Source organism: Phascolarctos cinereus, unplaced genomic scaffold, assembly GCF_003287225.1.
Source record: "Phascolarctos cinereus isolate Bilbo 61053 unplaced genomic scaffold, phaCin_HiC Scaffold_726;HRSCAF=1367, whole genome shotgun sequence".
NCBI lineage: Eukaryota > Metazoa > Chordata > Mammalia > Diprotodontia > Phascolarctidae > Phascolarctos > Phascolarctos cinereus.
Genome location: NW_027556098.1, coordinates 115202826 through 115228353, shown reverse-complemented (window position 1 = coordinate 115228353; position 25528 = coordinate 115202826). Strand labels below are relative to the sequence as shown.

Genomic DNA, 25528 nt, shown 5'->3' with positions numbered 1-25528 from the left:
ATTGTGAAGATCGAACAATATAATGCATTTAATGTGCTTAGCAAAACTTAAATTGCTATACAAATATTGTTGTTATTTAGTCATTTTCAGCCATGTCTGACTCTTCATAACCACCACTTGGGGTTTTCTTGGCAAAAATACTAGAGTGGTTTGCCATTTCCTTCTCCAGCTCATTTTACAGATGAGGAAACAGGGGCAAAAAGGGTTAAGTGACTTGCCCAGGATCACACAGCTAGTACATGTCTGAGGCCAGATTTGAACTCAGGAAGATCAGTCTTCTTGGTTCCCAGCCCAGTACTCTATCCACTGCACCACCTAGCTAATTGTCCCTGCTATAAAAATATGAGTTATTATTATTAAGTAGTCTAACCCATAACCAAAGAGGAATCTTCTCCAACATACCTGATGCCTCTGCCTTCAACGAAGACCTTCAATGAGGGAAGACCTCCTGAGAGAGCCATGCTACATATGGATAGCACTAGGATAGCAAGCCTGACCTAGAGCCTAAATTTGTCTCTTTGCAACTTAGCATCATAGAAATAGGGGCAGCTAAGTGGTGCAGTGGATAGAATGCTGGTTGGAGTTCGGAAGATTTATCTTTCTGAGTTCAAATCTGGCCTCAGACACTTACTAGCTGTGTGATCCTGGGCAAGTCACTTAACCCTATTTGCCTCTGTTTCCTCATCTGTAAAATGAGCTGGAGAAGGAAATGGCAAACTACTCTAGTATTTTTGCCAAGAAAACCCCAAGTGGGATCATGGAGAGTCAGACTCAACTGAACAACAACAATCATAGAATTAGACTTGGGAGGTGCCTTGGAGGTCATCGGTCACACCTTCATCGTATAGGTGATAAAATAGAGTGGCTTGCCCAGGATCACACAGGTGGTGAGTATCAGAGATCGGATTTGGACATAGATCCTCTGACTCCAGAGTGAATACTCTTTCCACTCTACAACACCGGGGAACAGTCTTAAATTCATGTTAAATGAGTCATGGCACCAGGTCTATTCTTAGAGTCATGGGCAAGGGAGACTGAATTACCATCATGATTGGAAGGTTATTCATCTACAACCATAAGGGGAAGAGTGCTTATCTCCCAGGGCTACAGAGATAATATCAGAATACTATGGATGCCTTCCAAATCCACATGATCCATTGGAAACAGCAGATGCTCTACCCCATCATTCCTTGTCATTATTCACATTCTCCCACATTCAGCTTCTTCCACGTGAAGTGGTCCAACATCTGGCTGGCAGCTGCCACCAAGTAAAATGTCAATGCCCCCACGGTCTCAGAGTTCCTTAATAAGGTATGTGACATTGTGGCTGCCTACGTTGGCAACAACAGTAAGGAAAACAGCAAGAGCAAGTTTGTGCTCATCTACAATCTGCTGAGTGAGATCCCGGGCTTGGGCTACCCACAAAACCCAGAGACAGGAGCTCTAAGTATCACTTAGCAGAGCATCAAGAGTCAGCCACTGACAGAGGAAGAACAGCCTCCCGATCACCAGCCCAGTGTGCCGCAAATTAGCCTGTGGCGAGGGGGCAACAGATATCATTGAACTGATCTCTTTCTAGATGTGCTCATGTCTCCTCAAGGGCAAATGCTGCATTGTAATGAAGAGCTATTTGATTAGCAAGTCCAAGTGCAAGTTTGGGATGAACAGGATTGTCATTGAGAAGCAGAGCAGAGGCATGGCCCCTGGGCAAGAGTTGGGTAAGGATGGAAAGCAGTCCACTGTCAAAGATGGCTATTCCTTCCACCAGTGTGGACAGCTCAATAAGCCTGACTCTGAACAAAGTTCATAACTTTCATTCCATCTTATGGAGGGTTTGACCTTATGAGATACTGGAAAACTACCTATATCATCTTTCCATTCCAGTTGATCTTCCTAGTGAGGAAAGTAGAATGGACAAAATGAGAGGACAAAGTCCTCATCAGGTTCAATTTCAAGCTTTTATTGATGGCCTAGAAAATTGAGCTCCAGATCCCAATGCTGAAGACTACCAGTGGGGTACAATGGATCTGGCTGCCTGAAGGGAAAAGCCAAGTTCAAGGCTAGTGAGAATGGCGTCTCACTGAAGGTCAAGCATGTGGAAGGAATGAAGGTATCACTGATTTTAGGAGTATCGCTGGTAGAGCTGGGATTAGAACCCAAGACATTTGACTATAAATCCATCTCTGCTTCCACTGTACCATGCTGCTTTCTTCTATGTTGGATCTATTTTGCATTTACTCATAGGCGTGTTGATTATACCACTTTCCTCCCCTAGCCCAGTAGAGTAGGCAGAGTGTTAATTCCTTGAGGGCATGGACTATTTCATTTTTGTCATTGTAACTCCAGTGTCCAGTGCTGGCATACAGTAGGCACTTAATAAAATGTTGAATTGAATTGTACATTTGAAGATTCTAAGACCCGTATAAGGTCTCATGTACTCTTGGAGACTAAAGGGGATCAAGTAAGCAGTGAGAGAAGGATGAGGAAGATAATAGGAAATAATATTGCAGAAATCATAAAAAAGGGCAGAAAGAAGCTAACGCTCTCTCCCTTCCACCTCATCTGCCTTTCTCTGGGAGGATATTCTGCCCCCAGCCCTACTAAGACCAGGCTGTCATTTAAAAGTTACTCTGACTTTGAAAAGGACAGAGCATTATTAAAGTTTTTACATGCCAGTTTAAATAAAATATTGAACACATTCAACCTTTTGTTTGATTGAAGATGCTGTTAATATTAACAGCCATTCTGAGATGCTGTGGCTAGGGCTGTCTTTTTTTGCTGCGGTTGAGAATAGAGAGGTTGGAGAGCTAGGGTTGTAGGGTAGGGGTGGGTGGGCTGTGGGACAGATCTTTCATCTCCCCAGTTGTGGTTTCTAGAGGGAACTAGAGCTCGAAGATCAGAAGGGCATGTGACTAAAAAACAAACAAACAACCAAAAAAAAAAGGGGGTGGGTAGGTGGCACAATGGATAGAGCACCGGCCCTGAAGCCAGGAGGACCTGAGTTCAAATCTGACCTCAGACCAATCACTTGACACTTACTAGCTATATGACCCTGGGCAAGTCACTTAACCCCAATTGCCTAAACAAACAAACAGAAGGGCATGTGACTCTGACTCTCAGTGTTTGGGTATTGGGAAGAGCATCTATCCCTCCTGACCAGTCTACAATCTAGGAACTCACAATTTCTTTCCGTCTTCCTTTACCCCATCAAGAAACACAGGTGCTTTGGAGAGAATTAAGGGTACAGCCATACTTCCATTTACCTAGGCTCTAAACCCAGATGTCATTCTTGACTTCTCACTAACACTCACTACACGTGTCCAATCAATTGCCAAATTTTGGGGGTTCTCCTCAGCAGCATCTCTCCTACACATCCCCTTTTCTCTATTCTAGGGCAGGCCCTCATCACCTCTTCATAGGAAACACTGCTGGCTCCCTGTGGCCTCTAGGATCAAATATAAAGTCTTCTCTTTTGCATTTAAAACCCTTTATAACCTGGCCCCTTCCCACCTTTCCAGTCTTCTGACCCTTAACTCCCATCCACGCACTCTATCGTGCAGTAGCCCTGGCCCATTTGCTGTTCCTCAAATGCAACATTCTAAGTCCCGTTTTTGTACCTTTGCATTACGTGTTGTACATGCCTAGAACAAGTTCTTTCCCCTCTTAGTTTGGAGGTTGAGGTACCTCCAAACAACCACAGAAGAAGTGGGCCCGGCCTCCCACCTCCATGAATTTTGATGTCATGGAATGGGTGGTTACATTGGTCCTAGAGGCCTTTTTGAAACATGCCACCTAACCACAGACTCTTCCCGAATCTGGACTCTCCCTTGGGGAAGATCCAGGTCACTACTCCTCCCTAGAAGCATCAAGGTGTCACAGGTGATAGACCACTGTGCCCAGAGTCGGGAAGATCGGAGTTCATATCCAGCTGCAGACACTTACTAGCTATGACCCTGGGCAAGTCACTTAACTACTGCTCACCTCAGTTTCCTCAACTGTAAAATGACATAATAATATCACCTACCTACTATGGTTGTTGGGAGGACCAAATGAGATAATATTTGTAAAGCGCGTATCATAGGACCTGCAACATAGTATGTCGTTAATACTTCTTTCCTTCTTTCCTCTGTCTCCTCCACCCTGCATCTCTGTGCATTCCCCTACATAAGCCCCTATACTGGGTTTGGACCAACACTGTCATGAAGGGGATGAACAAAGTAGCCCCCTGGACTCCTTAGGCTTCGGGGTCCCTGACTTCCCTCAACTGCCATCTTGTCCATCTCAGCCTAGCTTTGATCTCTAAGTTTTGTGAACAAAGTGAGCCCCTGCGGTGGTTTCATGAAGGGTAGTGCTCACTCAACTCCTTCCTGGATGGGGCAGGCTACTAGAGCACCTGAAAAGTCAGTACAGCCAGCTCTTGATTAGTGTGGCTAACGAGTCCCCTGAAGTGGTTGTATTATTTGAATTTGCACAGCACATTTCCATGAGGCTGGAACCAATTAAAACTTAGAAACTGTGAATTCAAATATATGTGACCACTTCAGGGGGACTCATTATTTGCATTAATCAGGTCCTACCCTCCCTGCCCCCCCCAGACTCTAGCCTCCTGATTTAGAATCATGTGAGTTGGATTTTGTACGTGTGTGACTTGTCCAGTTATCAACCCATTCAATTCAGTGGATATTAGAAAAAAAATAAGTAATTCAGACACTCTGGGAATAGAGAATAAATGAATGAATTATGATATAGCACATTCTTCTTTTCTGTTTGTTTGTTGTTTCCAATTTCATTTTGCTCAAAGATAAAGAATGAAAAGAAAATACGAAGTTTCACAAGATATGGATCATCCAAAAAATAGAACAGAAATTATTCATGGTTTCACAGACTTTTCCATGGGAAATTTGCTCATAATACACATACTTTAACTAGTTAACAATAGTTAGCATTTATGCAGCACTTTAAAGTTTGCAAAGTACTTTACAGATATTTCATTTTATCCTCAAAACAGCCCTAGGAGGTAGGTGCTATTATTATCCTCATTTTACAGATGAGAAAACTGACACATAGAAAAGTGAAATGATTGACCCAGGGTCACACATTTAGTGTTTGAGGCCATACTTGAACTCAGGTTTTCCTGCCTCTTAAATTCATGCTCTCTCCATTGCGCCACCTAGTGGCTTGGGCCTAATAATCTGAAGTTCTTTAAACAAATGAAACTTTAGGATTAACTCTATGCGTGCTGTTATAACCATTTTTTTTACAACCACATAAAATAGGACCGTATTCAAAACTATTAAAAAATAAAGGTAACAACATGTGAAAAGCCCACAAAATATTATTCTAGACGAGATAGGAGGCCCACAAAGCTATTAAGGAGCAAGCTACAGCTGTGGATGTCAAGGGATTTATAGGCACCCAGAAGTCAAAGTTCATTTGTAAAAACAGCTTGAAGCAATTAACACCTGTGCAATATCACCGGTCTTACATGAAGTGACCATTCAAAGTTACTAAGTGGTGAAATCCAACCAGACAGGTCCTTGATTGAGTCAGAAAACTGACTAGGAATCATGAATTCACTGTATGACCTTGATCAAGTCACTGAATAATAATTTTTGAGCTCAAGGGGACCTTAGACATTATCTAGTGTAACCCTCATCATTTTACAGGTGAAGAAATTTAGGCCAAGATAGATGAAGTGACATTTGCCTAAGCAATTAGTGACAGAAACTAAAAGCCACATCAATACAGGGCTTTCTTCCCAATGCCAGGTTGCTTAACCCAAAGAGGCTGTTGGGAGAGGTAAGGACTGAGCTACAGACAGAGGAAAAGGTAAAGGAGCATGGATTATTCAACTTGGTGAAAGGCAAGCTGAGAGAGAGGTAAGGCTGACCTATCCATCTCCCCCAAAAGCAAGGAGAATACAGCAATGTCATATCACAACAAGAAGATTGAGGATGAACAGAAGTTAGACCTACTCTGTAGCTAGACACAGAGCCTGTGGGATGGCTCATTCAAAGAGGGTGGATAATCTCCCTCCTTAATAATCAAGCAGGGGAGGCTTTCACTGATGTGAACTAGAGAAAAGGATCATATAAAGAGGCCTGGAGATGGGTTAGGAAGTTCAAAGCCAGGTCTTCTAACTCTAGGACAGCTAGTGTCTTTGTTATCTGCACCATGTGACCTGTGATTTAGAGCTTTCATTTCCAAATGAAATAAGGCTTAAGCATTATTCTGGGAAAGAACACCTTTACTATTGTGAGAGGCTAGGAGATGGGGAGGGAGGGAGAGGGAGAAAAAAAATAGAGGAGAGGAAGAGGGGGAAAGAGAAGAGAGAGAGAAGAGAGGGAGAAATGGAGGAGAGGGAGAAGAAGGAAAGCAGAGAGTTAGAAGATGAAGAGAGAGGGAAAGGGGGAGAAGGAAAGGAGGAGGAAGAAGAGAGAGAAGGAGAGGTAGAAAGAAAGGGAGAAGGAGAGAGCAGCTAGTTTGTGGCCTGCCCTGGTAGTGCCTGATGTGAAGAATCATCTAAATATAGATGTTAACAATCCAGGATGCTCAATTAATCAAAAAGCATTTATTAAGCTCTTACTATGTCCCAGGAACTGTGCTAAATGTTGGCGTGTCAAAGGAAGGAAAAGCATTGCTTGCCCTCAAGGGACTCATGTGCTAATAGGAGAGACTACATGTAAATACAGAATAGATAGAAGACAGTCTTGGAGGATCAGGCAATTGCAGCTAGAGACGCTGGGGAAACCTGCAGAAGGTGGGATTTGTTTTCTCTTTTAAACCTTCCACCAAACCTAAAGATCTTTCCCTGATCATTTTTTCACTCCTTTCATTCCAGACTGAGAGGAAAGAGAGGCCAGAAGATGGAGAACTGGTTAATATTAACTGTGAGGAAGTCTCTTCCTCTCTCAGGGCCAGCAATAAGGAAAAGAGACCTTCTTTCTTTAAAATGAGAGGGTTGGATTAGGTGATCTCTAAGGTCCTTTCCCAGCTCTGACATTCTGAGAGGAAAAGGAAAATGGAGAGGAAGGAGAGGAGAGAAAAGAAGAGAAGGGGGGGCAGAGAGGAAAGGCAAGGAGAGGAGAAAAGGGGAGAGGAGAAGGGAGGGGAGGGGAGGAGAGAAGAAGGGAGGGGAGAGGAAGGAAGGGGAGGGAAGGAAAGGCAAGGAGAGGAGAAGAGAAGAGAGGAGAGGAGAAGGGAGGGGAGGAGAGGAAAAAGAAAGGGAGGGGAGGGAAGAAGAGGAGAGAAGGGAGGGTCAGGGAAGGGAGGGGAGGAGAGAGGAGAGGATCCTTTCTCTGATAAACAGTACTGCTGGTCTAGAGTAGATCTGGGCAGCCTCTTCTACTAAGGGGCCCAAGTTCTAGGCTCACCTGAGAGCTAGTTTTGGTGCTTGGGGAGCCTAGCTTTTAAAAAGAGAGGTCAAGTTCCTTCTCACTGTCTCTTTCACTTCATGTCCCTACCCAGGACAGAGCCTCAGGGAAAATCACTTAAAGCTTAGGTTTGGCTGATAGCAAGGCTCTCCCCAAAATGAAGCAGAAAAATCCTCAGTGTGGAATAAAGATTAGCTATAGAGTAGCTATTTATGTCTTCCATGCAAGAAATCCTTAAAACATAAGGCTCATAAATGTGCATTGACAATGACTTAAAACAAGAAACGGTAACTCATAACTCCTATTATACTCTCCTGGAAGGTGATACTTAAGACATTAAAATATGAGGTACTTAGTGGGACTGCTGAAAAGCCATTCTACCTTCACTTCAGCTCTGTGCTGCCCAAACAGCTCCTTCAAGATCCACATTTTCTGATAAGCCAAGGCATGGCTTATTGTTGTTATTTAGTCCTGTCCAACTCTTTGTGACCCTGTTTAGGGTTTTCTTGGCCAAGATACTGGAGTACCATTTGCTTCTCTAGCTCATTTTACAGATGAGGAAACTGAGGCAAACAGGGTTAAGTGACTTGCCCAGGGTCACACAGCTAGTGTCTGAGGTCAAATTTGAACTCAGCAGGTCTTCCTGACTACAGTCCCAGTACCTTATCCACTGCTTCACCTAGCTGCCAAGGCATGGCTTAGACTACTCTTACTGGTGGTCATCTCTAAGAAGGGTGTATAAATTACTCCTGCTTCTAGTTGGCAGGAACGGAACTTGGTGAGACCATTGGTAGTGGGGCTTAAGGATCTCTAGGGACCCAAGAGGGTGAGTAAAGTCATTATCCAAATGTTGGGGAACAAAGAGGCAGAAAATGGTCAGGAAGAAGAGATCACATGATGTGATGGGAAGAAAGGACTGGGAGCCAGGAGACCAGATTTCTAGGCCTGACTGCCGTTTGCTAACTGTGCCAACCTTGGAAAGTCTCTTCCCCTCTATGAGACTGGGTTTACTCTACAAGATGAGGAAGTTGTACTTAATAACCTCCAAGGTCATTTTTAGCTTTAGTGTTCTCTGAAAATTAAGGAGGGGAAAATAGAAAATTTTCAATAGAGAGGTGGTAGACAGCAAATGTAGAATGAGGCATTGGTTGCCCAATGTCTTAATTTGTTTTGTGTAATTGTGCTTTGATGTAAGGGAAGGTATTCTTGAGGGGCCAGCTTTGAGTAGTGAAGGTAAATGTAAAAAAAAAAAACAACAAGAACATCAATAAAACATTTTTTAAGAAAGTAAAAGAATAGAGAATGCAAATCCTAAATGGTCTCTCCCTTCTGGATACAGCCTTATACATAGTAAGCAATTAATGTAAGTTGAACACCCTCTCACAAATCCTGTGTCCTTGTCGTGGGTTTAGGATGGCCTGGAACTAGCTCAAGAACCTCTTCCCCCCTCTCCTCAATCTCAGCTTACTCTCTCTTGGGGAAAGGTTGGGGGGTGGGGGAAATGTGAAGAGAAGCACAGGGCTGACTCCAGGGCAGCCACTACCCCTGAGCAGACAAGATTTATGGCTTGGCTGAATCTGGAGAGAAAGAGTGAAAGAGAGAGAGAGAGAGAGAGAGAGAGAGAGAGAGAGAGAGAGAGAGAGAGAGAGAGAGAGAGAGAGAGAGAGAGAGAGAGAGAGAGAGAGAGAGAGAGAGAGAGAGAGAGGAACCTGTGTATGAAAGGAAGTTCAATGTTTCTTTCGGGAGCTTCAGTGCCAAATGCAGGTGCGTCTAGCATCTGACTGACCTTGCTGGCTCCCGAAAGCACACTCGGACTTGAGAATCCTGGTGGCCTTGTGCCTGTCTCCCTTTTCCCCCATCTAAAGGGAGGTTCTAATCTGAAGTTGAGTTGCTTTCATTAAGTGCTGAAGAAGATTGCCTTTGAAGGAGGCATCATTCAAGGAACCCAAGGGGGTGATGAGTGGTGGGATCCTTGGACCTCAGAGGTCATCTACGTCCAACCCCTTCATTTTATAGATGGGGAAACTGACACCCAGTGAGATGAACTCATTTGCCTGAGGAAACGATAGTTACTAAGAGGCAGGGCTGGAATTTGAATCCAAGTCCTCTGATTCTGAATAATCATCATGTTGTTCTTTAGTCAATTAATTGTGTCTGACTTCCTGACCCCATTTAGGGTTTTCTTGGCAGGAATACTAGAATGGTTTGCCATTTCCTTCTCCAGCTCATTTTACAGATGAGGAAACTGAGGCAAAAGGGGATAAGTGACTTGCCCAGGATCACACAGCTAGGAAGTATCTGAGGCTGTATTTGAACTCAGGTCCTCTTGATTCCAGGAGGTACCAACTGCTCCACCTACCTGCCTGAATAATAACAATAGCCAACGTTTATATAACACTTACTCTGTGGCAGACACTGTGCGAAGCACTTTACAATTATTATCTCCTCTATCCTCACAACAAACCCTGGCAGGTAGATGCTATTATTACCCCCATTTTACAGATGAGGAAACTAAGGCTAAGTGACTTGCTCAGGGTCACACAGCTAGTAAGTGTCTGATGTTGGATTTAAACTCAAAAAAGTAAAATGACTTGCTCAAGGTCACACTAGTAGTAAACTGTCAAGTCATACTCGGGCCCTATGATTCCAAATTCAGTGTTTTTCCTGCGACAGCTGCTTCTCTGTGATAAAAGAGACATTGTCCCTAGGGCAGTTCTCAAACCACAAATTCCTTCCATCGGGAGCCCCGTTGATAGCTACATTTTTATTTTTCAATGCTGTCACCTGAGTGTTTAAGAAAAAATTGATCCTTTAAGATTGGAAGCCCGGGGTTCATGGACTTTCTCCCCTTTATCTTCTCAGGCAGACCCCTTCCCCATCCCTCTCCACCATCTTCCAACAGGCATAGTAAATTCAAATCCACCGCTAATCTTTGCAGTCAGAGGAATTGGTAGGGGCAAGAGAGGAGAGGGGAATAGAGTTTATGCACAGGTGAGGTGAATTCCAAGTACTCAGCTTAGGCCAGGTTTTCAACATTAAAATTTCTAGGAACTCCCAATCTGCAGGAGTTTCCTTTAGGCACCGACACTTCCTGTCTTGATCAATCGATAAATTAATCAACAAATATTGAGTACCTTCTAGGTGCCACACACCCTGTACCAAATCAAACTATTTCATAGAAATTGACATTGTTAGAGTAGAAACTGAGACCTAGAAAAGGCAAGCAACCTTCCCAAAGTCCTAAGGTCTGGAGTTAGAATTAGAAACCTGGTCTTTTGCTTCCTAGGCTCCTGGGTTTTTCCTGGAACTTTTGAGTAGTGAGGGGCTAGGATGAACAAGTAAGGAGGAAGGAAGGAAGAAAATAAGGAAAGGAAGGAAGGGAAGGAAGAAAGGAAATAAGAATTTATTAAGTACCAGGCACTGTGCTAAACACTAACCAAATATTATTTTATTTGATCCTCACAACAACCTTGGGAGATAAGTGTTATTATCCCCATTTTACAAATGAGGAAACTGAAGCAGTCAGCCATTAAATGACTTGCCCAGGATCACATAGCTAATAAGTATCTGAGCCAGGATTTGGATTCAAGTCTTCCTGACTACGGGCTCATCATTCTATCCTAGAAGCAAGCAAGAAGTCCACCAAAAGGAAAAAAATAAAACAAATGGCAATATTGTTACTAGCCTATTAAATTGAATAAAAGTTGAAACTAAAATAAATTTTTTAAAAAGGTTTATAACAGAAATTTACAGTTTTAAATGCAATCATTGTCTTTATTCTTTGTATATGAAAATGTTTCTATTTGTTAATGATTTTAAGGTTCATGATAAATGAAAAAAAATTAAGAAAGGAAAAAAAGAATTACAAATATTCTGTATCAAGAAATAGTACCTTTGTCTATTTCCCCAGCCCTGATCATGGACACGGTTGTTCGATATGGTGAAAAGAGCTGAACTGGAAATCAAATGACCTAGGTTTAACTTCTGTCTCATCTACTTACTATCTGTGCAACTTTGGACATATTACCTAATTAATCTCTCTGGCCTTGGTTTCTTCATTTGTAAAATGAGGGGGGTGGATTAGATAATCTCTCAAATTCCTCCCAGCTCTACTGTGATCACAAAGACATTAAATTCCCCTCCCCCCCAGCTCACCCTCTTTAGTCTCCTTTTGACTGTTTGGAGGCAAGTAGATAGAGTACTGACCCTCAAGTTAAGAAGTGCCTCAGCCACTTACTAGTTGTGTGACTTAAGTCACTTAACCTCAGTTTCCTCATCCATAAAATGGGGATAATAACAGCACCCACCTTGCAGGGTTGTTGTGAGGATCAAATGAGGTAGTATTCATAAACTGCCTGGCACATAGTAAGCATTTAATAAATGCTTGTTCCCCGCCCCACCCCCCAGTCTCATTGGCCCTAGAGGAAGAAGGAAGTCCCTTTCTTATACTGGTTCCCAGTTTCTGGCTGAAGCTACTGTCATAGCAGACTCTTGCCTAATCTACTCAGACAGTGGCCCCTTGGGCTTTGCTGCATAGGACCTGCTGACCAATTGTTTCCCTAGCTTTAGGGTACCCAGATCCAGCATAGTTTCTTAGAGCAGATGCCTCTGTATCCTTCAGCACATACTGGGTTCCATCTCCCATTTCCAGTTCTGGTCTCTCTTTTTTTTCCCTTTTTTTTCTTCTTTTCTGCTCTAACTTTCTAATTGTTCCTTCAGGCTCTGCATATTGAATCAGCTCATCTGGACTTCTGGTCTTTAAAAAAAAATGCATTAAGTCTTTCACAGATCAGACCTCCCTTCACTCTTTGTTAATCAACCCACCTGACCCAGCCTAGACATCTTCTTTTCTCCAGGGTTAGTTTGTTCCTGTCTTAGGAATTCAGTGGTTCAGATCTACTCTGGTGTGTTAAAGACAATCACCCTCTGGCCCTGGGCATCCTGTGGGCCTGTAATCTGTCATCAAAGCACTCATCCCTGTCTTAAATCCTTCACCCCAAGCACCTTGCCCTCTCTCTTTGTTCCTTCCTCCTTCCTCCAATCCATTGGCATAAACTGGACAAAGCAATGGAAAAGGGAAAGAGAAATAGGTTTCCCCTGCCCATCTCACAGGCAGCAAGGGCCAAGGTTGAGCGACTAGCAATTGCTTCCAAGGAAGGAGCAGAATATCAAAGCCACAAGCCAAACTTGGGAGACCTGACCCTTTATCTGGGGCTCAGAGCCTAAGAAGCATGGCAGATTCCTCCCCTCTCCTCCCTCCTCAATAAAATGGTAGTCTCTGTGACTTATGGAAGAAGGTGGTTAGGGAGGTTGGGAAAGGGAGAGCTCCCCACCCCCTTCCTCTCTCCCAATCTTAGGTCATCTATAAGAGCTCTCAGAAGGCATAGGTCTGTCTCTCTTAAGGTTGCAATACTATTGTTAATACACTGTAACCAAACCCCATCACTGAAAAATGGCCAAACCACATTGAATTATGCTTAGGCATTGTCATATGGGAAGAAAACCAGATTTGGAGTTAAAGACCTGAGCTCAAATCCCAACTCTACTAATTTACTATTTGGGTGACTGTAGACAAGTCATTTCCCTCCCCTGGGCCCAATTTCTTTATCTGTAAAATGGAAAGGTTGGATTAAATAACCTCTAAGTTTCTCTCCAGGTCAGATGTTCTATGACTTTAGCCCAGTGTCCTATTAAATATATGTATGTATGTATATATATGTATATGTCTATATGTACACATATATGTTTATTGATGATTTTTGTCTATATTATAGTCACTTCTCACCCACCCTCCTCCATATTGAACCTTCCTTTGTAACAAAAAAAAACAATTGAACAAAATATATGATACAGAAATCTTTGTCTGACAATGAATACAAGATTCTGTCCTCATAGATTCCTGCCTTTGCTATGAGGGAGGAGGGAATATTTTATTATCTCATAATTTCTTTTATTCATTCCTCCAGTACCTACATTGGCCTTCCCATTCTTAGAGTTTAGCTTCCTTTTAGCTAATCTTCTTATTTTCTAGTCATCATGTATTTTTCTCTTGGTTCTGCTTATTTCTTTCTGAATAAAATCATAAAAGTCTTCTCACATTTCTCTGAATTTTTCACATTCATCATTTCATATAGAACATTAATATCCCATTAGGTAGCATAACTGTTTCGGCCATTTCCTAATATATGGGCACTTACTTTGTTTCTATTCTTTTGCTATCACAGAGTGCCACCATGAATATCCTGAATTTATTTACTCCTTGTCTCTGTCTTTAACTTCCTTGGGATATATGTCCAGGGATTTCTGAACAACTCTCTATTTTTCAGTTATGTCTGTGGAACAAATTGCCTCTTATGGCTTTGTCTCACCAGTTACTGTTTTTTTGCCAAACTATTTCAAGACAATTGGATAAGAGTAGGAAACCCTCCTCCTAGTTAGGAACCTCCAGCTTGTCCCAGAACCGCTGACTGGTGGTAACCCTATTACCTGATAGCAGTGTCTCTTCCTCTCTGCCCAGGGCAGATACACAAAAGAATAACCACAGGACAGGAACAAGAGAAATGAGAAAACAAAAGATTTGGTTCATCTTTACCCTGAACCACTGGTGGGAGTGGGAGCATGGGATTGGGAGAAGATAAAAATAGAACTTTTATTTCTATAATTCTTTAAGCTTTCCTGAAACAGTCCTGTGAAGTAGGTAGTACAAGCATTGTTATTCCCATTTTAGAATTAAGCAAGTTAAGACACAGAGAGGCTGAATGAATGACTTGTCCAGGATCACACAGCTGGGAAATGGCAGAGCCAAGATTTGAATTTAAGATCTTTAACACAGTCCAGGCCGGTGCTCTTACCACTACATGGATCCCTCCATTATAATAAAAGCTCACATTGTATACTATAGCCCTTTAAAGGTTTGCAAAGTTTTCTTCACAACAGTCTCATCAGGTAGTGCATGTATCATTCCCCTATTTTACAGAAAAGAAAACTGAGGCTCAAGGAAGTTAACTTGCCAAGGACCCTATAAAGAGCAGAGCTGGGTATTCAATCCCAAGTCTTCTCCATGAACCCCCCACCCACACCCTAAATGTCACTCAGATGGGAAGAGAAACCCCCTGGGTCACTTGCTAAGAAGGGCTTAAAGGGATGAAGATAGCCAACTGAAGTTGGACGAAGATAGGGAGGCTCTAGGGACACAGCCTTCATGGAATAGTTCCTGTCCAAAGTTATTAAAAACGAGAGAAAACAGCTGAGGAAGTGGGTCTGCTGACAGAGAAGCAAGCTAGGAATGAGGTTGACATTGTCAGGCTCTGGTGGCAGAGGAGCGACTCAGCGATGGCAGGAGAAGGAAGTAGTGACCCCCTCACTCCCAGAGCACCCCCATCCCCCAATCAGACGGACAATGGACAGACCCAGAGCCCCATTCACGTACGTGCGCGCGCGCGCACACACACACACACACACACACACACACACACACACACACATCTGCTGTCTCTCCTACACACTTCTGAACATCCTCTCTTACCCATATAAACTCTATTTCATACAGTACTGACACCCGTGTCCTCTCTTGCCCTAGGAGTAAGCATTACACCATCACCTTCCGATCCAGCCAAAGTTAAGAGTATTTCAGGGACGATCAAGCGTCTCCCTTTAAGGATAAATCATTTGCAGACGTCTTTGAAGAAAACTCCAAAGGGAGCTGGCCAGTCAGTAAGGAGGCTCCGGGCAGGGCAGCAGGAGGACGGGCTTTGGGGGCCGGTGATTGGTGTGTCTGGGGCTCGCTGCTGCTGCCGCCGCCGCTGCCGCCACCGCTGCCGCCTCCTCCTGTAGCCTTTGCAAACGCTTTTGTCTCACACTGGGAGCCAGACTCCTGAGCGGTGCTCAGAGCTGATCTTGGGAGGGCTGCATTGTGCCGCTGCTGGGGAGGAACTGCTGGGAGCCTCCAGACAGGAGCTGGCTGCCCCACTGGGCTCAGATGGCTCCCTGCTAGTCTCACCAAAGCGTAGCTGCTCCGGGCATTTTTTCCAGGTAGACGTTTGCTCTCTGATAGAGGCAGGGAGCTGGACCCCCGGACTAAGTCATCCTTCAGGGACTTAATGCCTGTCTCCTCTCAGCCCCTCTGCCTTTTTTTTTTTTTTGGTGTTACCGAACTGCTTTTGCTGTCTTCTTCTCCTGGACTGTGGGGTCTGCTCACAGTTAATTGAGGGCGCTCTGTGGGATCCCAGAGGTTGCCAGCGAAGTGAATGAGGAATGGGAGAACCAAACATGCAGGTTCCCTTTTGCTTTAGCAAACAGATTGGCTGCCGTTGGTTCTGATAAGATTGTTTTTCCTTCCCGGCCTTTGAGTTCTTGAGGTGCCCGGGGATTCAGTCCATGTGTAGTGAATTGGTGAGTACTTTCTAAATTTCCCCCTCCAAGTGTGTGCATGTGGGAGAAAATTCTGGGTGGCTGAATTCCATGTCTGGTACCTGCTGGTTAGAGGACCAAATGAGAACTTAGTGGCCTCCCTCCCTCCACCCAGTGGGTGAGATTTGTTTGTTAGAGATTCCTTTTGTGTATATGTTTGACTAGATGGCTATTGCGGTACCTTCCAAATCTTAAATTGGGTGATTTCCTGATTTTGTGATTCTTACTATCACCCTAAGGGAAGGAATTTGGAGCATCTTTAGACCCAAAGCTGAGCAGGCCCCATTGAGGGGAAGGAAGGAGGGACCAGGTTGGTACAGATGGATATCTTTTTTTTTCTTCTGCAAGACTGAAGGGACTTGAAAACAGAAGACTCTCTTTCCATCCCCTTGTTAGAATAGCCAGAGTGGATCATAGAGGAGGACTGGATCCTCTGTGACCCCTGTTACTGAAGCCAGCTCTCTCTGGTTCTGGAGGCACTCCTCTCCTCTTCTGCCGTCAGTGACTGCTGCTGGGGGCTGGGAGTTGGGGGAACTTAACAGTGAAACACGTGTGTGTGTGTGTGTGTGTGTGTGTGTGTGTGTGTGTGTGTGTGTGTTAATTATGAGGCTTATTGACTTTCCCAACTGGACTTCGACCCTCCAAGGGCTATTCAGAAAGGTTGTGATGACCCAGGAATAGGACCTGGAAGTCATTCTAGGCTGTTCCCTGAAGATATGGGTCCAATGAATCGCTGCCCCAAAAGGCCAACAAGATACTGGCATCGTTAGCAAAGTGGGCAGCAGAAACAACAGAAAACATTACCTCACTCTCTATAGAATCATGGGGTAATGGGGAGCAAATGTCTCTACCTGGCTCCCTGTATGCCGTTCTGCTCAATTTACCTTAAGGCAGTCACAAGTTGCTGGAGAAGGTCCTGAGAGGGGCAGCTAAAATAATTAAAGGCTTGCTCTTTGTTGTACCATCCACAAATCTATCAAAAGCTATTTTGAAATCCATTTATATTTTCAGCCTGCTGTACCACTTCTTAAAGTCATGAGCTCATCACATCTTTTCCTCATTGTGTGAATAGTATTTCTGCCTTTCTATTTGTCCTAAAGTAATCTCCCTCAGGGTTGAAAGAACCACCCCGCCCCCCCCCCCCCATTCTAATACACTAGGATTTGGTGAATGAGTCTATGCTCACGTTGTCCATACTGGTTGTGTGATTTTTTTTTTCCGTACTGCTCATAGCTTTTCTCAGTCTTTATTTTTGGAAGTATGTATCCTAATGTTTCTAGCTTGCTCTCATATTTAATTGCCCCCTATTTAAGGGGGAATTGGGCAGCTTGGAACACAGAGTTGAAGACAGCTATCCTTTTCACACATTCTTCTTTGCCTTGATCATTCACAGACCACTGGGCTGAGTGGGTTCTATGTCTGACTTGAGTGGAAATTATCATATTCTTAGGATTCAACAATCGTGATGAATGAGGAGGTCCACTGGTTAGGCATTAACCCATTCTCTTCACCTCCACTGAGCTTTAGCCTCTTAGAATCAATCAGGTTTCAAGATAGGTGAATAGGATGTTGTCACTAGTTCAGAGCTAATGGAGCATGAACATCTAGAGTCTTGACCAGAGCCAATCCAACAGGCCTTTATTAAGCACCTACTCTATACCAGGAATTGTGCTAAGTGATACAGACAAAATTAAAAGTAATTCCTGGCCTCAAGGAGCTTACACTTTTCTTGGGGAGGGGAGAGTGCTGGGTAGGGAACAATATGTAAACAGACAAGTATACACAGGATTATTTGAAGACGAGACAGTGAGCTCTAAAAATATGGAGACCAGCCAAGGCTTCTTGTAAAAGATGGCTCCTGAGCTGAGCCTGGAAAGAACTTAAGGAGCCTAAGAAGTGGACGTGAGGAGGGAGTGCAATTGGGAGAGGTGACCCAGCAGGATATTTGGGTGCTCTCGACAAGATTTGAAAATCATCGCTCTTTTGTCTTATTGTCTAACTTAGCCTCTACTGTATAGACAATGTAGTAAGTGGAAAGAATGCTGGCTGTAGAATCAAAAGGCCTGGGTTCAAATCTTGTGACTGATTCTTACTATCAGCATGACCTTGGGCAAGTCATTTTTTTTCACTTACTAGTATTTTTTTCCAATTACATGTAAAGATAGTTTTCAACGTTTACTTTTATAAGATTTTGATTTCCAAATATTTCTCCCTCCTTTTCTCCCCTCCTCCCCTCTCCAAGATAGCAAGCACTCTGATATAGGTTATACATATACAATCATATTAAATATATTTCCACATTAGTCATGTTGTGAAAGAAGAATCAGAAGAAAAGGGAAAAATCATAAGAAAGAAAAAAACAAAAAGTGAAGATTGTACGCTTCGATCTGCATTTAGATTCCATAGTTCTTTCTCTGGACATGGATAGCATTTTCCATCATAAGTCTTTTGGAGCTGTCTTGGATCATTGTATTGCTGAGAAGAGCTAAGTCTATCATAGTTGATCATGGCACAATGTGGCTGTTACTGTGTACAATGTTCTCCTGGTTCTTCTCACTTCACTCAGCATCAGTTCATGTAAGTCTTTCTAGGTTTTTTCTGGAAGCCTCATCATTTCTTATAGCACAATAGTATTCCATTACATTCATATGCTACAACTTGTTCAGCCATTCCCTAATTGATGGGCATCCCCTCAATTTCCAATTCTTTGCCACCACAAAAAGGGCAGCTATTTTACACATGGGTCCTTTTTCCTTTTTCTTGATCTCTTTGGGACACAGACCTAGTAGTGATATTGCTGGATCAAAGGGTATGTACAGTTTTATAATCCTTTGGACATAGTTCCAAACTGCTCTTTAGAATGGTTGGATCAGTCCACAACTCCACCAACAATGCATTAGTGTTCTAGTTTTCCCAGCAAGTCATTTTAACATCAGTGAAGCTCATTTTCCTCATCTGCAAAACAAAGGTTTGGACCAGATGGCCTCCAAGCATCCTTCCAAGTCTGGTTCTATGGTCCTATGTTTTAAAAAATATGTACTTATATGCCATGGAGAGTGAATTTTCTGCCATTACAAATAAGTTTATTTATAAAATGTAATATTAATAAGTTTCCCTTATTGTGAGCTCTCCCCTAATCCGATCCCTGCATGTCATGCCCTAAGCAACTGCCTACTTTGCCTATCTTTGCTGTGAACTCCCCTCCCTCCTCTTTCTTCCTGTCTCTGGCTTTTCTGACTCCTGAGTCCAGCTTGGGGAGACTTATCTCCATTGAGGAATTGTTGGGTTGTTTTTATTTTTTGGTTTTGTTTTTTGGCAATTGGGGCTAAGTGACTTGCCCCAGGTCACATAGCTAGTAAGTGTCTGAGGCCAGATTTGAACTCTGGTCCTTGTGACTCTAGGGCCAGTGCTCTATCCACTGTGCCACCTAGCTGCCCCATCCATTGAAGAACGGTTGTGTAATCTTAGGCAAGTTCATTCTCCAATATGGTCCATTTCCCTTGATTCCTACACTGGGGAGAATCATACCTCCCCCTCTGACTGATAATTTTCTCATTGTAGTTGTAGAGCTGGAATAGCTTTCTTATTTCTCCTACTACCGAGAGGCAGTATTTTGTAGTGGCTAGAGAGTGAACCTCCAAGTCAGGAAGACCTGTGTTCAGGTCCTGCCTCTCATATGTACTGCTTGTATGATCCTAGGGCAAGTCACTTAACCTTTCAGTGCCCCCCAAGCAACTCCCTTGAAGCTGAAGAAAAGGTACAAGTTTAAATCAGCAGTCAGCATTGTTGAGGAACATTCCCTACATCAGTGGAATCTTGGATTGGGACTATTTCTCTTAATTGACTTTGAGCTCTGTGAGAGAAGTAACTGTGTCTTACTAATTTCTATCCTTAAAACCTAATAGAGTCCCTTGCACATCATGTATACTTAAGACATGTTTGTGAGATGGATGGATGAACAGATATGGAATTTGATGATGCCATCACTATATTCTTGTGAAAGGGCTGAAAATAAGCATCTCATTGAGTACCCAACCCCCTCACGTATTCCCATAATAAAGTCTCAAACTGATTGAATTTGTAGTCTTGATAATGGAAAGCAGGAAGCCTTGGACAGAACTGATATTACTTAGAGGTACAGGAGCTTGTGGGTGGAGTAATCAGATAATCAAAATGTGAGAGCAGTATGATTCTTTGGCTTCAGCCCCAGTCCTCTCTGGATTATCTTTGAAATTTTCCAACATCTCTTCAGGTTTGTCCCTATCTCAGAATCTAGTGAAAATTAGGCAGTAGATTTGGAGGAAATCAGTCAGTAGGCCTAAAAACAGCTGAACACAGTCCTCTCTGTTCCCCCTTTCCTACTCTGTTTCATAAAATTGTTGAATGTTAACAGCTGAAATGGGAAGGGAATACATATTTGTGCAGAGCCTACTATTTTCCAGACATTGTGCTAAGTTACACTTTGTTTTATTTCATTTGATCCTCACAAAAACTCTGAGAGGGAGGTGCTGTTATTATCCCCATTTTGCATTTGAGAAAACTGAAGCAAACAGAAGTTAAGTGACTTTGTCTAGGGTCACACAGCTATTAAGCATGTCTGAGGTCAGATTTGAGCTTGAGGCTTCCAGACTTCAGGCCTACTGCTCTCTCCACTAGGCTACCCAGCTAATCCCTCCTCTTCTTTCTCATTTTACAATTAGCCAGTAATGGGGCTCTCCCTTCCAACCTTGATAGGTTTATTCTTAAACCCAAGGCAATGTGAGTTTAGGCTACTGAGAGATCCAGTTTCCAGACCATAGGTGTCAAACTCTGCAGGCTGCAGGTAGCCTGGAGGTAGTAATACTACTACTACTACTACTACTACTACTACTACTACTAATAGCTAACTGCAGGAACCAGATTAAAATGTAATTGTGAAATGTTTAACAAAATAAATAAAAATACAATAAAAATACAGATAATGTTAATCTGTAGTTTTCTAAGTCAATAGACAGCCAGCAAGGATCTGTTTCTACTTGAATTTGAGAGCACTACTCTAGACCAACACAGTGCCTGGCACATAGTGGGCGCTTTAATAAATGTTTGTGGATTGATTGATTGAATCTTAACTTGGAATCCACAAACTTGTTTTTAATTTTTTATAACTATTTTAATATGATTGGTTTCCTTTGTAATCCTATGTGTTTTATTTTCTGCGTTTGAAAGAGAAGGGGTATATGGGTTTCACCAGGCTGCCCACCCAAGGGGCTCTAAACAAAATAAAGGCTGCAAACCTCTGGTTTAGAAGCTGAGGGCAAAGGGGAAACAAAAAAATTTTACCTTCCTGAAGGTCATAGTTTTCTGGATGTTCTTGGCCTTGAAGACTTCCCAGTCCTTGCCCAATGTAACTTAAAGATTATCTCTCTTCCCCAACCCCCATTTTACAGATGAAGAAAATGAAGTTCAAGAGAGGTGAAAGGTATGTCCCAGGGTTACTTAGCTAGAGAGGAGCAGAGCCAGAATTGAATATAGGCCCCCCATTCCAAATGACTCCAGCATTTCCATATACAAAGTAGAACAGAAAAAGACTGCACACAAAACTTCAAATCTCTCTTGAATACAGCTTGCTTTTGCTTTTAAGTCTATAATAACTTCAACATGTAACATTCAAGGGTCTTTCTGCTTGTCTGTGTTTCCTTCTGGCTTTCCTTCTGTTCTCTTCTGTGAATGTTTTAAAATGCTTCAATGACCCTCTTTTCTTCCTTCCTTCCTTTCTTTTTTTTTTTTTTGGCAACCTGACACAATTCCCCCCCCAAAAAAAAATCAAAAGAAAAACAAAACCTTTGTAATAAATATGCAGAGTTGTGTAAAACAAATTCCTACATTGGTCATATATGAAAATGTACATCTTATGGCACATCTTGAGTCCATCACCTCTCTGTCAGGAGGTGGGATGCAGGCTTTATCACTGGTTCTCTGCAGTCGTGGGTTGGTCATTTCATTGATCACAATGCCATGGCTATATTTCCCATAGTACTTTTGTAGGGTTTGGGGTATGGGGTGGAGTAATCAGATAAACAAAATATGGGAAGAGTATTCCAATTCTATAAAGCTTCATCCCCAGTCATCTCTGGTGTGTTCTGAACCTCCTCATGTTATTCCCTACCTACCAAAACAAACATTCCTGCCCTTTCAGAAGCTCTGGTGAGAGCTGTGCCCCACAGATTTTAATAACTCATCTATCCCAGGAGGAGCAGAATGCCCTAACATCTCCCTCCTGCTGCTGGCATTTAGCACATTGCTGTGTTCAGTCTGGCAGGGAGAACCTGCCTGCTGGAGAATAGACCTCTCACAGACTCCTGAATCCTGTGCGACCAGGGGGTGGCTGAAAAATCCTCCATTCATTCTGTATGAATCTGTATTGCCTGGTGCAGGACCAGACCCTGGGGGGAATATAAGGAACCAGAGGACATGGCCCCTGCCCTCTGGAAACTCGTAGTCCAAGTAGGAAGCCAGATTACCTGCATATAGCACTTTTTACGTCAGGGACACAATAAATATTTGTTAGATGTTTAACGAAATAAGATAAATGTATGTTGTGCTTCTCTCTCTCTCTCTCTCTTTCTCTCTCTCTCTCTTCCCCCCCTCTTTTCCCTTCTCACTCTCTCTCCGTTGTATCTATTTCTCTCTTTCTTTCTCCCTCCCTCCTTATCTTTCTCTGGTTTGCTCTTTTTCTTTTTTCCTTCTCTTTCTGTTTCTCTCTCTCTCTCTTTCCCCCCTCCCCATCTCTGCCTCTCTCTCTCTCTTTCTCTGTTTCTCTACCCCTCTCCCTCCTTTCCTCCCTTTCCCTTTCTCCATTCAGTCCTACCCTCTCTTTCTCCACCCCCCTCCCAACATGATTTGGCAGAGGTTTCTCAGAGGTACTCAGACACCAGCCGCCCCTCAGCTTTACGGTTTCAGACTCAGCATCGTGCATTAGCCTGGTGCAGAGAGGGGCCTAGCCCCAGCTGAGACCTTTCCTTGGGCTTTCTCTGGTCTCCAAGGAGCCTGTAGGAAAATGTAGCCTGAGAAAACAGCCTCCTTTCCTTTCCCTTCCCCCACCCCACTGGTCTCTTTTACCACTTCCCCCCAAACTCCCCCATTGCTGGGCTCCCTGCCCCCCAGCTCCCACCACTGTCCCAACTCATGTTTTATGCAGCATCATCCACCAGACTCAGAGAAAGTTGCGGCAGAGCTTGGAAATGAATGGAAAACTTTTTCTGGCAAGGGTGCCTGAGTGTGTTGTGTGAACAGGGGTTACCAGGTCGACGTGAGCTGAGATCTCTTTGGGGTGGAGGGAGAACGGGAGGGGGAAAGATGCCCCAAAATAACCACTGTTCTATTTTCTTTATCATTTATTTGCTTCATCTTTACTAACACCACCTAACCTTGCTCTGTCCCCCCTTAATTTCTCCTCCAACACCCTCCCCTCAATGTTCTGACCTGGCCTGTGCCATCCCTTCAATCTCTATATTTCCATTCTTCTGCTTTGGAGGTGGAGAATAACTAGTATGTCTCATCTGTAGGTATAACATTTTCAGAAATTTGAGAGGTAAGGGAAAAGCGAGTTGTGGGCTTTGCTTTTTTGGTAGGGGGAAGGGGAAATGCATGAAATGTATGAAATCCTTACCTTCAATGTCCTTTTATAAAGCTAAATCAAGTTAATGGAACAACATAAAATGTTACATGTAATTGAGTTGGTTTTTAAAATGAACGTGTTTAGCACATTGAAGATAAGAGGATAGTTTATTCAAATGATAATTACAAGTTTACTGATAGAATTCATTTGCCATTGTTTTTCATTTTTATTATAAATAGATCTTTCAGGTACTGAACTTTCAGGAATCTGGCATTTTCTAGTTTTTGCTAGTTCATGAAAAGCAGGCAAAAACTTGAAAAGGAGAGAAGCATAGATAGACAGCATTGCAAAATAAAGAAACTTACTATGTTTTTAGGACTTAGTGCCCTCCACAGTGTCAGGCAGATTCAGAAAGCCCTCTTTCAGAGGCTCTTTTCAGAAAAGGAGAAAAGAAAAAAGAAATCTCCCCTTCCCCCTCCCCAACACACACACACACACACACACACACACACACACACACACACACACCCCTCATTGGGCACAACTTGGGCCACGTGGAATGTTGCTTAATCCATCTTGTTTTCTGAACTGTTATTATCAGCAGTTTCTGCTACTTCTGATGCTTCATTTTGATTTTATTTATGGGCATCTGAAGATGAAGGGTTTACTCTGATTGAAGACCCCTGGCAGTGGAATTTCCCTGTATCTTAAACCTAATGTACTCTCACAAGCCTCTGAAAAATACCAGGAAAGTGTAGAAGGATTCCAGCTCCTGCTTTGCATGGGGAAGTAGGGCTTGTAACCTTTCCTCCCCTCTGTCCCCATTCCCCAGCCTCTGGATTTACTAACTCCTTGGTGCAGTTGGGGTCCTGCTTTAGAGTGAGTCTGCCTCCTCAGTCCACGATTGTTGTATGGGAGGAATGAGCCAGCAAGCTTTCTAGTAGAGAATGGGGGCAGGGGGTGTGGGGTGGGGGATATAGGGGGCGAAGAGGGAGCCTGTTCAGTTACAGGAGCCCTGATGAATGAACAAACCCCTCTTTAGGAAAACAATTGCTGTAAGCCAATGTAAGGACTGTGAATAATGCCTCTGTTTGTCAGGGTTGCTATTTATTTATTTATTAATTCATTCATTCATCTTCCCCTTTCCTCTTGCCCAGGACCAATTATGGGACTGATGAATTTTTCATCTCAAAGCTAAACTCTGGTGGGATTGAAACTGCCTCCCCCTCCTCCCCTCTATTCTTTCCCCCTCTCTCATTTCTGTTTCTTTTTAAAAAATTTTTTCTAATAAATAGCATTAGCCAAGCCTTTTTTTTAAACACGAGAATTATTTCCCAGCATACCCCAACTGAATCCTCCCTTGTAACAAAGAAAACTTTGATCAAAACCCATCCAACGAGACAACGACATCTGTTGCTTTGCCACATTCGGCACTTGTAGTCCCTTACCTCTTTTTGGAGAGGAGAGAAGTGTGGAAATGTGCTCTTTTGTCTGGGATCAATATTTATCTTTGCAATTCACGAGCTGGGTGACATTTTAGTGTTGTTTTCATTATCATGTATTCATTGTGTATATTTTTCTCTTGGTTCTCTTCTTTGCTCAGCATCAGTTCCTCTAAGTTGTCGTACATTTCTCTCATGTACTCCCCTCCTTTGAATTATTCCTTTCTCCTCCTCTTTCCCTTCTTTTACCCTCAGGAGATCATGGGAGTCTGATTAGTCAGAATGCAGAGTGGATTTGGCTGAGGGATTAATAATGATAATGGTAAGAGCTAGTGTTTATGTAGAGTTGTAAGGTTTACAAAGTGTTTTTACAAATATTATCCTCACAGCAACTCTGGGAGGTAGGTACTATTATTAGCCCCATTTTTCAGATGAGGAAACTGAGGCCAATAGAGGTTAAGTAACTTGACCAGGGTCACACAGCTAGTAAGAACCCGAGGTCAAATCTGAAGTCAGATCTTTCTGGCTCCAGGTCCATTGCTTTAGCCACTGCAACACCTAGCTTAACTTTCCCTGGCCTCACAGCTTCTAGCCATCACCTTAAGTACTCTTTAACTTCCTTTCTCCAGGTAGCCAGAAAGTACAGTCCTTCCTGGAGCAATCCTTCCCCAATCCCTTTTTCAGGATACAGGAATTAGTGCATAGAT

General features: G+C 43.1%; 1 protein-coding gene and 1 pseudogene across 3 annotated transcripts in view; both read left to right on the top strand.

Moving 5' to 3' along the window:
- The window catches only part of SEMA5B (semaphorin 5B), a 190480-nt gene that overhangs the window by 41281 nt on the left and 123671 nt on the right, over nucleotides 1-25528 (top strand). For 2 of the 3 annotated variants that reach the window (XM_020985961.2, XM_020985956.2), the window contains exon 1: nucleotides 15133-15764. The exons of the other annotated variant lie outside the window; for it this stretch is intronic. The gene's annotated coding sequence lies outside the window, so the exon portion shown is untranslated. Of the gene's footprint in view, nucleotides 1-15132; nucleotides 15765-25528 lie in introns of those variants that run through there. 3 annotated transcript variants of the gene reach the window in all.
- On the top strand, nucleotides 1096-14958 carry LOC110208034 (AP-2 complex subunit mu pseudogene; annotated as a pseudogene).